Source organism: Furipterus horrens, unplaced genomic scaffold, assembly GCF_987537825.1.
Source record: "Furipterus horrens unplaced genomic scaffold, mFurHor1.1.pri manual_scaffold_18, whole genome shotgun sequence".
In the NCBI taxonomy this organism is placed as follows: Eukaryota; Metazoa; Chordata; class Mammalia; order Chiroptera; family Furipteridae; genus Furipterus; species Furipterus horrens.
Genome location: NW_028327188.1, coordinates 1041879 through 1056030, shown reverse-complemented (window position 1 = coordinate 1056030; position 14152 = coordinate 1041879). Strand labels below are relative to the sequence as shown.

Genomic DNA, 14152 nt, shown 5'->3' with positions numbered 1-14152 from the left:
TCTGCACTAGAGAGGCAGTCACCTTCTTTCTCCTAGACATAACAAAGTGTCCTGGGTAAAAAGTTTCTTCCGCCATGGTCGCGAAGCCTCTGCTGGACAGAGCAACTTCCAACTGAGCCTAGGGTGTGTGTGGCACCTCCGCCATAAAAGCTGCTGCCTCTTTTCTTTTTTTCTTTTTTTTTGAAGATAGCACTGTTTTTTTTTACAATTGTTTGTATGTATGTATGTATGTATGTATGTATGTATGTATGTATTTATTTTTAGAGAGAGGGGAAAGGAGAAAGGGAGAGAAACATCACTGTGTGGTTGCCTCTCACGCGCCCCCAACCGGGGACCTGATGTGCAACCTAGTAACGTGCTCTGGCTGGGAATCAAACCAGCGACAGTTAGGTCTCCAGGCTGATGCTCAATCCACTGAGCCACAGCAGCCAGGGCTGAGACCTCCTTCCTTTTGAGGAGGCAGATTATGAGGGAACCTGCAGAGGGGCCCGTGCCCCCATTGCCACCGGGCACGGCATACCCCGGCCGCCTGGAGCCCTGGTGTGGGAGGCGGCCTTCTCTATCAGCCCAAGCCCTGGCAAGCCATTCTGGGGCCCTCTCGGCCCTACGTGTCCTTCAGGGTTTGAGCTGAGGGCTGGCTTGTCTACACCGACCACCCCCTCTCTTCTTACATCTCACATTCCGAGGGGCAGCACAAGCAGCTCGAAGCTCTCTTTTAGGGGGCACAGTTGCAGGAGGAGAGTCAGGTGCCCATCACCGGGAGATGGACAGGGAAGATGCGGGTGCTCACCAGGAACACCCAGCAGGTAGCAGCAATGAGCTGGCTGAAAACCCAGCAACCTGCTGAAGCCCTGGATGGAGTACAAGCGGAGGCTGCGCCAGGATACCGCACCTGTGCGCCTACACCGTACGCACCGAGGGTCTGGAGGCAGGAGGTGGGTAGGGAAGGGAAGGATGGAGGAGTACTGAAAAGAATCGCTTGAGAGGGGCCCAAGGATGCTTGAGTAGGATGAAGAGAACTTGACTCCAAGGTAATGAAGTCATGAAGCCTCCTTAACTTGTGCTCTCACTTCAGTGCAAATGAGACTCTCTGGGGAGCAGCTGGGATCTTAAAAGCGTGGGTGGGGTGAGCGTGGGCAGGGTAAGCCTCAAGCTTGATGTCAATCAAACCCGAGAAGCCACAAGGTGACACACACCACTCCCAGGTGCCCAGGCTTAGCTACCGAGAGAAGGTGAGCTTAGAACAAAGCTGCTATAGCAGAACGTCGTGCCCGGAGGAAGTGGCGGCTCTCGGTCCTGCAGGCGGAGCGAGCGCCGTTGCTATTTTTCTGAAGCTCCTCTCGGCCACTTGCCGAGACACCGCGCCGCCAAAATGCCTCGAATTGTGACTAAGGGGGGCATGTGGAGGAATACCGAGGATGAAATTCTGAAAGCAGCTGTTATGAAATATGGGAAAAATCAGTGGTCTAGGGTTGCTTCATTGCTGCCTAGGAAATCGGCAAAGCAGTGCAAAGCCAGATGGTGGGAGTGGCTGGATCCAAGCCTCAAGAAAACAGAATGGTCCAGAGAAGAAGAGGAAAAACTCTTGCATTTGGCCAAGTTAATGTCAACGCAGTGGCGGACCATTGCTCCAATCATTGGAAGGACAGCTGCCCAGTGCTTAGAACACTATGAATGTCTTCTGGATAAAGCATCCCAAAGAGACAACGAAGAGGAAACAGACGATCCACGGAAACTTAAACCTGGAGAAATAGCTTCCAATCCAGAAACAAAGCCAGCACGTCCTGATCCAATGGATATGGATGAGGATGAACTTGAGATGCTTTCTGAAGCTAGAGCCCGGCTGGCTAATACTCAGGGAAAGAAGGCCAAGAGGAAAGCGAGAGAGAAACAGTTGGAGGAGGCAAGGCGTCTTGCTGCCCTCCAAAAGAGAAGAGAACTTTGGGCAGCTGGCATCGAAATTCAGAAGAAAAGAAGAAAGAAGAGAGGGGTTGATTATAATGCTGAAATCCCATTTGAAAAAAAGCCTGCTCTTGGTTTCTATGATACGTCTGAGGAGAACTACCAGGCTCTTGATGCAGATTCCAGGAAGTTAAGACGACAGGATCTTGATGGCGAGCTAAGGTCTGAGAAAGAAGGACGAGATCGGAAAAAAGACAAGCAGCGTTTGAAAAGGAAAGAAAGATCGGGTTTACCATCAGCTATTCTTCAAACTAGTGGTGTTTCTAAATTTACTAAAAAGAGAAGTAAACTAGTACTTCCTGCCCCTCAGATTTCAGATGCAGAACTGCAGGAAGTTGTGAAGGTAGGCAAAGCGAGTGAAATTGCACGTCAGACTGCTGAGGAGTCGGGCATAACCAATTCTGCTTCCAGTACTCTTCTGTCTGAGTACAATGTCACCAACAACAGCATCGCTCTTAGAACGCCACGAACACCAGCTTCCCAGGACGGAATGCTCCAGGAAGGCCAGAACCTCGTGGCCCTGACCACTGTGGATACGCCATTAAAAGGTGGACTTAACACACCCTTGCATGAGAGTGACTTCTCGGGTGTGACTCCACAGTGGCAGGCTGTACAGACTCCAAACACAGTTCTTTCTATCCCACTCGGGACTCCTTCTCATGGATCTGAAGGGCTGACTCCCTGGAGTGGGGCAACTCCCAAACCAGTTAACTCCACCCCAGGCAGAACTCCTCTTCGAGACAAGTTGAACACTGATCCTGAGGATGGAATGGCAGACTACCGTGATCCCTCTTATGTGAGGCAGATGGAAAGAGAGTCTCGTGAACACCTCCGTATAGGGTTGATGGGCCTTCCTGCCTCCAAGAATGACTTTGAAATTGTTCTACCAGAAAATGCTGAGAAAGAGTTGGAAGACCGAGAAATAGATGGCACATACATTGAAGATGCTGCTGATGTGGCTGCACGAAAGCAGGCCATGCGAGACGCAAAGCGTGTGAAGCAAATGAAACGAACGCACAAAGCTGGCCAGAAAGATCTTCCAAGACCATCAGAAGTAAACGAAACTATTCTAAGAGCCTTAAATGTAGAACCGCCTTTAACAGATTTACAGAAAAGCGAAGAACTAATCAAAAAAGAAACGATCGCATTGCTTCATTATGACCTTCTACATCACCCTTATGAACCATCTGGAAATAAAAAAGGAAAAACGGTAGGGTTTGCTACCAATAATTCAGAGCACGTTTCCTATCTGGAACACAGCCCTTACGAAAAGTTCTCTAAAGAAGAGATGAAAAAGGCCCAGGATGTTCTGGTACGGGAGATGGAAGTGGTAAAACAAGGTATGAGTCATGGAGAACTCTCAAGCGAAGCTTATAACCAGGTGTGGGAAGAATGCTATAGTCAAGTTTTGTATCTCCCTGGACAGAGCCGCTACACACGGGCCAACCTAGCAGGCAAAAAGGACAGAATCGAGTCACTGGAAAAGAGGCTCGAGATTAACAGAGGTCACATGATGACAGAAGCCAAGAGAGCTGCAAAGATGGAAAAGAAGATAGAAATTTTGCTCGGGGGTTACCAGTCCCATGCTATGGGGCTCATGAAACAGGTGAATGACTTATGGGATCAAATTGAGCAGGCTTACTTAGAGGTACACACGTTTGAAGAACTCAGGAAACATGAGGATTCTGCTATTCTCTGGAGGCTGGGGTGTCTTAAAGAAGATGTTCAGCGACAACAGGAAAGAGAAAAGGGACTTCAGCAAAGATATGCTGATTTGCTGCTGCAGAAAGAAACTTTAAAGTCCAAAATGTGAAGCACAGTTTGTATTCTGTCACAGGATGAATTAGTTGCTGGTTTTCATACTCTGGAAGGCTGAAACTGATGTTTATCCTCAACGACAAATTCACCCGTGACCTGTGGGTTCTTTTGTTGTTTATTTTAAATGACATCGCTCTTACACAATCTATGTATAAAGTATTTAACTCCACAGGACATTTTAGAGTGTAAATTATGATGACAATCATTCTTTAAGCACTGTCATATTTGCAGATTCTTTTTGGTTTTGGCCTTTATTTTTAAAGCGTAATTTGAAAGTGCTGCCTGTGAGTATACTCTTGAATAAAAACGAAAGATAAAATTGAAAAAAAAAAAAAAAAACAAAGCTTGTGGGCAACCTCTCCTCGTGGTTTAAGGAACTGTAGCCGCTGTCTGAGCATGACGAGCCACCGGCGTCCCGGCCGTGCTTGTCTCTAAGTCTCAACATAAGGCTGTGTGTGGAACATGACTGACAGCCACTCAGAGGGTTGTCATGGGAATTGGATTAAAGAATGCGTATTGTACTCATGTTTTAGAGCTTGCTTTGCTTTCTTTATCATTAATGGAACATAAATAGTCTCTAGCAAGGAGTGTATGAAACCTCGCCCTTAGTTCCAGTGTGGCGCCAAGATGTTTTATGGACCCTGACACAGACTGGTCACTGTGGCCCCTGTACTGGTATGCGTAATCTGTTCCTGTCAAATGCCTAATGGCTATTGACGATTTATGAGTTTTAGCCTTGTATCTCTCGTATGCATCCTCCTCAAGAAAAGGCACAAGGGATGAAGGTTTAGGGGCTGGTCTGCACTAGAGAGGCAGTCACCTTCTTTCTCCTAGACATAACAAAGTGTCCTGGGTAAAAAGTTTCTTCCGCCATGGTCGCGAAGCCTCTGCTGGACAGAGCAACTTCCAACTGAGCCTAGGGTGTGTGTGGCACCTCCGCCATAAAAGCTGCTGCCTCTTTTCTTTTTTTCTTTTTTTTTGAAGATAGCACTGTTTTTTTTTACAATTGTTTGTATGTATGTATGTATGTATGTATGTATGTATGTATGTATTTATTTTTAGAGAGAGGGGAAAGGAGAAAGGGAGAGAAACATCACTGTGTGGTTGCCTCTCACGCGCCCCCAACCGGGGACCTGATGTGCAACCTAGTAACGTGCTCTGGCTGGGAATCAAACCAGCGACAGTTAGGTCTCCAGGCTGATGCTCAATCCACTGAGCCACAGCAGCCAGGGCTGAGACCTCCTTCCTTTTGAGGAGGCAGATTATGAGGGAACCTGCAGAGGGGCCCGTGCCCCCATTGCCACCGGGCACGGCATACCCCGGCCGCCTGGAGCCCTGGTGTGGGAGGCGGCCTTCTCTATCAGCCCAAGCCCTGGCAAGCCATTCTGGGGCCCTCTCGGCCCTACGTGTCCTTCAGGGTTTGAGCTGAGGGCTGGCTTGTCTACACCGACCACCCCCTCTCTTCTTACATCTCACATTCCGAGGGGCAGCACAAGCAGCTCGAAGCTCTCTTTTAGGGGGCACAGTTGCAGGAGGAGAGTCAGGTGCCCATCACCGGGAGATGGACAGGGAAGATGCGGGTGCTCACCAGGAACACCCAGCAGGTAGCAGCAATGAGCTGGCTGAAAACCCAGCAACCTGCTGAAGCCCTGGATGGAGTACAAGCGGAGGCTGCGCCAGGATACCGCACCTGTGCGCCTACACCGTACGCACCGAGGGTCTGGAGGCAGGAGGTGGGTAGGGAAGGGAAGGATGGAGGAGTACTGAAAAGAATCGCTTGAGAGGGGCCCAAGGATGCTTGAGTAGGATGAAGAGAACTTGACTCCAAGGTAATGAAGTCATGAAGCCTCCTTAACTTGTGCTCTCACTTCAGTGCAAATGAGACTCTCCGGGGAGCAGCTGGGATCTTAAAAGCGTGGGTGGGGTGAGCGTGGGCAGGGTAAGCCTCAAGCTTGATGTCAATCAAACCCGAGAAGCCACAAGGTGACACACACCACTCCCAGGTGCCCAGGCTTAGCTACCGAGAGAAGGTGAGCTTAGAACAAAGCTGCTATAGCAGAACGTCGTGCCCGGAGGAAGTGGCGGCTCTCGGTCCTGCAGGCGGAGCGAGCGCCGTTGCTATTTTTCTGAAGCTCCTCTCGGCCACTTGCCGAGACACCGCGCCGCCAAAATGCCTCGAATTGTGACTAAGGGGGGCATGTGGAGGAATACCGAGGATGAAATTCTGAAAGCAGCTGTTATGAAATATGGGAAAAATCAGTGGTCTAGGGTTGCTTCATTGCTGCCTAGGAAATCGGCAAAGCAGTGCAAAGCCAGATGGTGGGAGTGGCTGGATCCAAGCCTCAAGAAAACAGAATGGTCCAGAGAAGAAGAGGAAAAACTCTTGCATTTGGCCAAGTTAATGTCAACGCAGTGGCGGACCATTGCTCCAATCATTGGAAGGACAGCTGCCCAGTGCTTAGAACACTATGAATGTCTTCTGGATAAAGCATCCCAAAGAGACAACGAAGAGGAAACAGACGATCCACGGAAACTTAAACCTGGAGAAATAGCTTCCAATCCAGAAACAAAGCCAGCACGTCCTGATCCAATGGATATGGATGAGGATGAACTTGAGATGCTTTCTGAAGCTAGAGCCCGGCTGGCTAATACTCAGGGAAAGAAGGCCAAGAGGAAAGCGAGAGAGAAACAGTTGGAGGAGGCAAGGCGTCTTGCTGCCCTCCAAAAGAGAAGAGAACTTTGGGCAGCTGGCATCGAAATTCAGAAGAAAAGAAGAAAGAAGAGAGGGGTTGATTATAATGCTGAAATCCCATTTGAAAAAAAGCCTGCTCTTGGTTTCTATGATACGTCTGAGGAGAACTACCAGGCTCTTGATGCAGATTCCAGGAAGTTAAGACGACAGGATCTTGATGGCGAGCTAAGGTCTGAGAAAGAAGGACGAGATCGGAAAAAAGACAAGCAGCGTTTGAAAAGGAAAGAAAGATCGGGTTTACCATCAGCTATTCTTCAAACTAGTGGTGTTTCTAAATTTACTAAAAAGAGAAGTAAACTAGTACTTCCTGCCCCTCAGATTTCAGATGCAGAACTGCAGGAAGTTGTGAAGGTAGGCAAAGCGAGTGAAATTGCACGTCAGACTGCTGAGGAGTCGGGCATAACCAATTCTGCTTCCAGTACTCTTCTGTCTGAGTACAATGTCACCAACAACAGCATCGCTCTTAGAACGCCACGAACACCAGCTTCCCAGGACGGAATGCTCCAGGAAGGCCAGAACCTCGTGGCCCTGACCACTGTGGATACGCCATTAAAAGGTGGACTTAACACACCCTTGCATGAGAGTGACTTCTCGGGTGTGACTCCACAGTGGCAGGCTGTACAGACTCCAAACACAGTTCTTTCTATCCCACTCGGGACTCCTTCTCATGGATCTGAAGGGCTGACTCCCTGGAGTGGGGCAACTCCCAAACCAGTTAACTCCACCCCAGGCAGAACTCCTCTTCGAGACAAGTTGAACACTGATCCTGAGGATGGAATGGCAGACTACCGTGATCCCTCTTATGTGAGGCAGATGGAAAGAGAGTCTCGTGAACACCTCCGTATAGGGTTGATGGGCCTTCCTGCCTCCAAGAATGACTTTGAAATTGTTCTACCAGAAAATGCTGAGAAAGAGTTGGAAGACCGAGAAATAGATGGCACATACATTGAAGATGCTGCTGATGTGGCTGCACGAAAGCAGGCCATGCGAGACGCAAAGCGTGTGAAGCAAATGAAACGAACGCACAAAGCTGGCCAGAAAGATCTTCCAAGACCATCAGAAGTAAACGAAACTATTCTAAGAGCCTTAAATGTAGAACCGCCTTTAACAGATTTACAGAAAAGCGAAGAACTAATCAAAAAAGAAACGATCGCATTGCTTCATTATGACCTTCTACATCACCCTTATGAACCATCTGGAAATAAAAAAGGAAAAACGGTAGGGTTTGCTACCAATAATTCAGAGCACGTTTCCTATCTGGAACACAGCCCTTACGAAAAGTTCTCTAAAGAAGAGATGAAAAAGGCCCAGGATGTTCTGGTACGGGAGATGGAAGTGGTAAAACAAGGTATGAGTCATGGAGAACTCTCAAGCGAAGCTTATAACCAGGTGTGGGAAGAATGCTATAGTCAAGTTTTGTATCTCCCTGGACAGAGCCGCTACACACGGGCCAACCTAGCAGGCAAAAAGGACAGAATCGAGTCACTGGAAAAGAGGCTCGAGATTAACAGAGGTCACATGATGACAGAAGCCAAGAGAGCTGCAAAGATGGAAAAGAAGATAGAAATTTTGCTCGGGGGTTACCAGTCCCATGCTATGGGGCTCATGAAACAGGTGAATGACTTATGGGATCAAATTGAGCAGGCTTACTTAGAGGTACACACGTTTGAAGAACTCAGGAAACATGAGGATTCTGCTATTCTCTGGAGGCTGGGGTGTCTTAAAGAAGATGTTCAGCGACAACAGGAAAGAGAAAAGGGACTTCAGCAAAGATATGCTGATTTGCTGCTGCAGAAAGAAACTTTAAAGTCCAAAATGTGAAGCACAGTTTGTATTCTGTCACAGGATGAATTAGTTGCTGGTTTTCATACTCTGGAAGGCTGAAACTGATGTTTATCCTCAACGACAAATTCACCCGTGACCTGTGGGTTCTTTTGTTGTTTATTTTAAATGACATCGCTCTTACACAATCTATGTATAAAGTATTTAACTCCACAGGACATTTTAGAGTGTAAATTATGATGACAATCATTCTTTAAGCACTGTCATATTTGCAGATTCTTTTTGGTTTTGGCCTTTATTTTTAAAGCGTAATTTGAAAGTGCTGCCTGTGAGTATACTCTTGAATAAAAACGAAAGATAAAATTGAAAAAAAAAAAAAAAAAACAAAGCTTGTGGGCAACCTCTCCTCGTGGTTTAAGGAACTGTAGCCGCTGTCTGAGCATGACGAGCCACCGGCGTCCCGGCCGTGCTTGTCTCTAAGTCTCAACATAAGGCTGTGTGTGGAACATGACTGACAGCCACTCAGAGGGTTGTCATGGCAATTGGATTAAAGAATGCGTATTGTACTCATGTTTTAGAGCTTGCTTTGCTTTCTTTATCATTAATGGAACATAAATAGTCTCTAGCAAGGAGTGTATGAAACCTCGCCCTTAGTTCCAGTGTGGCGCCAAGATGTTTTATGGACCCTGACACAGACTGGTCACTGTGGCCCCTGTACTGGTATGCGTAATCTGTTCCTGTCAAATGCCTAATGGCTATTGACGATTTATGAGTTTTAGCCTTGTATCTCTCGTATGCATCCTCCTCAAGAAAAGGCACAAGGGATGAAGGTTTAGGGGCTGGTCTGCACTAGAGAGGCAGTCACCTTCTTTCTCCTAGACATAACAAAGTGTCCTGGGTAAAAAGTTTCTTCCGCCATGGTCGCGAAGCCTCTGCTGGACAGAGCAACTTCCAACTGAGCCTAGGGTGTGTGTGGCACCTCCGCCATAAAAGCTGCTGCCTCTTTTCTTTTTTTCTTTTTTTTTGAAGATAGCACTGTTTTTTTTTACAATTGTTTGTATGTATGTATGTATGTATGTATGTATGTATGTATGTATTTATTTTTAGAGAGAGGGGAAAGGAGAAAGGGAGAGAAACATCACTGTGTGGTTGCCTCTCACGCGCCCCCAACCGGGGACCTGATGTGCAACCTAGTAACGTGCTCTGGCTGGGAATCAAACCAGCGACAGTTAGGTCTCCAGGCTGATGCTCAATCCACTGAGCCACAGCAGCCAGGGCTGAGACCTCCTTCCTTTTGAGGAGGCAGATTATGAGGGAACCTGCAGAGGGGCCCGTGCCCCCATTGCCACCGGGCACGGCATACCCCGGCCGCCTGGAGCCCTGGTGTGGGAGGCGGCCTTCTCTATCAGCCCAAGCCCTGGCAAGCCATTCTGGGGCCCTCTCGGCCCTACGTGTCCTTCAGGGTTTGAGCTGAGGGCTGGCTTGTCTACACCGACCACCCCCTCTCTTCTTACATCTCACATTCCGAGGGGCAGCACAAGCAGCTCGAAGCTCTCTTTTAGGGGGCACAGTTGCAGGAGGAGAGTCAGGTGCCCATCACCGGGAGATGGACAGGGAAGATGCGGGTGCTCACCAGGAACACCCAGCAGGTAGCAGCAATGAGCTGGCTGAAAACCCAGCAACCTGCTGAAGCCCTGGATGGAGTACAAGCGGAGGCTGCGCCAGGATACCGCACCTGTGCGCCTACACCGTACGCACCGAGGGTCTGGAGGCAGGAGGTGGGTAGGGAAGGGAAGGATGGAGGAGTACTGAAAAGAATCGCTTGAGAGGGGCCCAAGGATGCTTGAGTAGGATGAAGAGAACTTGACTCCAAGGTAATGAAGTCATGAAGCCTCCTTAACTTGTGCTCTCACTTCAGTGCAAATGAGACTCTCCGGGGAGCAGCTGGGATCTTAAAAGCGTGGGTGGGGTGAGCGTGGGCAGGGTAAGCCTCAAGCTTGATGTCAATCAAACCCGAGAAGCCACAAGGTGACACACACCACTCCCAGGTGCCCAGGCTTAGCTACCGAGAGAAGGTGAGCTTAGAACAAAGCTGCTATAGCAGAACGTCGTGCCCGGAGGAAGTGGCGGCTCTCGGTCCTGCAGGCGGAGCGAGCGCCGTTGCTATTTTTCTGAAGCTCCTCTCGGCCACTTGCCGAGACACCGCGCCGCCAAAATGCCTCGAATTGTGACTAAGGGGGGCATGTGGAGGAATACCGAGGATGAAATTCTGAAAGCAGCTGTTATGAAATATGGGAAAAATCAGTGGTCTAGGGTTGCTTCATTGCTGCCTAGGAAATCGGCAAAGCAGTGCAAAGCCAGATGGTGGGAGTGGCTGGATCCAAGCCTCAAGAAAACAGAATGGTCCAGAGAAGAAGAGGAAAAACTCTTGCATTTGGCCAAGTTAATGTCAACGCAGTGGCGGACCATTGCTCCAATCATTGGAAGGACAGCTGCCCAGTGCTTAGAACACTATGAATGTCTTCTGGATAAAGCATCCCAAAGAGACAACGAAGAGGAAACAGACGATCCACGGAAACTTAAACCTGGAGAAATAGCTTCCAATCCAGAAACAAAGCCAGCACGTCCTGATCCAATGGATATGGATGAGGATGAACTTGAGATGCTTTCTGAAGCTAGAGCCCGGCTGGCTAATACTCAGGGAAAGAAGGCCAAGAGGAAAGCGAGAGAGAAACAGTTGGAGGAGGCAAGGCGTCTTGCTGCCCTCCAAAAGAGAAGAGAACTTTGGGCAGCTGGCATCGAAATTCAGAAGAAAAGAAGAAAGAAGAGAGGGGTTGATTATAATGCTGAAATCCCATTTGAAAAAAAGCCTGCTCTTGGTTTCTATGATACGTCTGAGGAGAACTACCAGGCTCTTGATGCAGATTCCAGGAAGTTAAGACGACAGGATCTTGATGGCGAGCTAAGGTCTGAGAAAGAAGGACGAGATCGGAAAAAAGACAAGCAGCGTTTGAAAAGGAAAGAAAGATCGGGTTTACCATCAGCTATTCTTCAAACTAGTGGTGTTTCTAAATTTACTAAAAAGAGAAGTAAACTAGTACTTCCTGCCCCTCAGATTTCAGATGCAGAACTGCAGGAAGTTGTGAAGGTAGGCAAAGCGAGTGAAATTGCACGTCAGACTGCTGAGGAGTCGGGCATAACCAATTCTGCTTCCAGTACTCTTCTGTCTGAGTACAATGTCACCAACAACAGCATCGCTCTTAGAACGCCACGAACACCAGCTTCCCAGGACAGAATGCTCCAGGAAGGCCAGAACCTCGTGGCCCTGACCACTGTGGATACGCCATTAAAAGGTGGACTTAACACACCCTTGCATGAGAGTGACTTCTCGGGTGTGACTCCACAGTGGCAGGCTGTACAGACTCCAAACACAGTTCTTTCTATCCCACTCGGGACTCCTTCTCATGGATCTGAAGGGCTGACTCCCTGGAGTGGGGCAACTCCCAAACCAGTTAACTCCACCCCAGGCAGAACTCCTCTTCGAGACAAGTTGAACACTGATCCTGAGGATGGAATGGCAGACTACCGTGATCCCTCTTATGTGAGGCAGATGGAAAGAGAGTCTCGTGAACACCTCCGTATAGGGTTGATGGGCCTTCCTGCCTCCAAGAATGACTTTGAAATTGTTCTACCAGAAAATGCTGAGAAAGAGTTGGAAGACCGAGAAATAGATGGCACATACATTGAAGATGCTGCTGATGTGGCTGCACGAAAGCAGGCCATGCGAGACGCAAAGCGTGTGAAGCAAATGAAACGAACGCACAAAGCTGGCCAGAAAGATCTTCCAAGACCATCAGAAGTAAACGAAACTATTCTAAGAGCCTTAAATGTAGAACCGCCTTTAACAGATTTACAGAAAAGCGAAGAACTAATCAAAAAAGAAACGATCGCATTGCTTCATTATGACCTTCTACATCACCCTTATGAACCATCTGGAAATAAAAAAGGAAAAACGGTAGGGTTTGCTACCAATAATTCAGAGCACGTTTCCTATCTGGAACACAGCCCTTACGAAAAGTTCTCTAAAGAAGAGATGAAAAAGGCCCAGGATGTTCTGGTACGGGAGATGGAAGTGGTAAAACAAGGTATGAGTCATGGAGAACTCTCAAGCGAAGCTTATAACCAGGTGTGGGAAGAATGCTATAGTCAAGTTTTGTATCTCCCTGGACAGAGCCGCTACACACGGGCCAACCTAGCAGGCAAAAAAGACAGAATCGAGTCACTGGAAAAGAGGCTCGAGATTAACAGAGGTCACATGATGACAGAAGCCAAGAGAGCTGCAAAGATGGAAAAGAAGATAGAAATTTTGCTCGGGGGTTACCAGTCCCATGCTATGGGGCTCATGAAACAGGTGAATGACTTATGGGATCAAATTGAGCAGGCTTACTTAGAGGTACACACGTTTGAAGAACTCAGGAAACATGAGGATTCTGCTATTCTCTGGAGGCTGGGGTGTCTTAAAGAAGATGTTCAGCGACAACAGGAAAGAGAAAAGGGACTTCAGCAAAGATATGCTGATTTGCTGCTGCAGAAAGAAACTTTAAAGTCCAAAATGTGAAGCACAGTTTGTATTCTGTCACAGGATGAATTAGTTGCTGGTTTTCATACTCTGGAAGGCTGAAACTGATGTTTATCCTCAACGACAAATTCACCCGTGACCTGTGGGTTCTTTTGTTGTTTATTTTAAATGACATCGCTCTTACACAATCTATGTATAAAGTATTTAACTCCACAGGACATTTTAGAGTGTAAATTATGATGACAATCATTCTTTAAGCACTGTCATATTTGCAGATTCTTTTTGGTTTTGGCCTTTATTTTTAAAGCGTAATTTGAAAGTGCTGCCTGTGAGTATACTCTTGAATAAAAACGAAAGATAAAATTGAAAAAAAAAAAAAAAAAAACAAAGCTTGTGGGCAACCTCTCCTCGTGGTTTAAGGAACTGTAGCCGCTGTCTGAGCATGACGAGCCACCGGCGTCCCGGCCGTGCTTGTCTCTAAGTCTCAACATAAGGCTGTGTGTGGAACATGACTGACAGCCACTCAGAGGGTTGTCATGGGAATTGGATTAAAGAATGCGTATTGTACTCATGTTTTAGAGCTTGCTTTGCTTTCTTTATCATTAATGGAACATAAATAGTCTCTAGCAAGGAGTGTATGAAACCTCGCCCTTAGTTCCAGTGTGGCGCCAAGATGTTTTATGGACCCTGACACAGACTGGTCACTGTGGCCCCTGTACTGGTATGCGTAATCTGTTCCTGTCAAATGCCTAATGGCTATTGACGATTTATGAGTTTTAGCCTTGTATCTCTCGTATGCATCCTCCTCAAGAAAAGGCACAAGGGATGAAGGTTTAGGGGCTGGTCTGCACTAGAGAGGCAGTCACCTTCTTTCTCCTAGACATAACAAAGTGTCCTGGGTAAAAAGTTTCTTCCGCCATGGTCGCGAAGCCTCTGCTGGACAGAGCAACTTCCAACTGAGCCTAGGGTGTGTGTGGCACCTCCGCCATAAAAGCTGCTGCCTCTTTTCTTTTTTTCTTTTTTTTTGAAGATAGCACTGTTTTTTTTTACAATTGTTTGTATGTATGTATGTATGTATGTATGTATGTATGTATGTATTTATTTTTAGAGAGAGGGGAAAGGAGAAAGGGAGAGAAACATCACTGTGTGGTTGCCTCTCACGCGCCCCCAACCGGGGACCTGATGTGCAACCTAGTAACGTGCTCTGGCTGGGAATCAAACCAGCGACAGTTAGGTCTCCAGGCTGATGCTCAATCCAC

The 14152-nt window shown here is 47.7% G+C and overlaps 3 pseudogenes; all 3 read left to right on the top strand.

Annotated features, from left to right (window-relative positions):
- Positions 1-1372: 1372 nt before the first annotated feature.
- Positions 1373-3775, top strand: LOC149990313 (cell division cycle 5-like protein pseudogene; annotated as a pseudogene).
- Positions 3776-5950: 2175 nt separating this feature from the next.
- LOC149990312 (cell division cycle 5-like protein pseudogene) lies at positions 5951-8353 on the top strand (annotated as a pseudogene).
- A 2176-nt stretch (positions 8354-10529) lies between these two features.
- On the top strand, positions 10530-12932 carry LOC149990311 (cell division cycle 5-like protein pseudogene; annotated as a pseudogene).
- The last annotated feature ends 1220 nt before the right edge of the window (positions 12933-14152 follow it).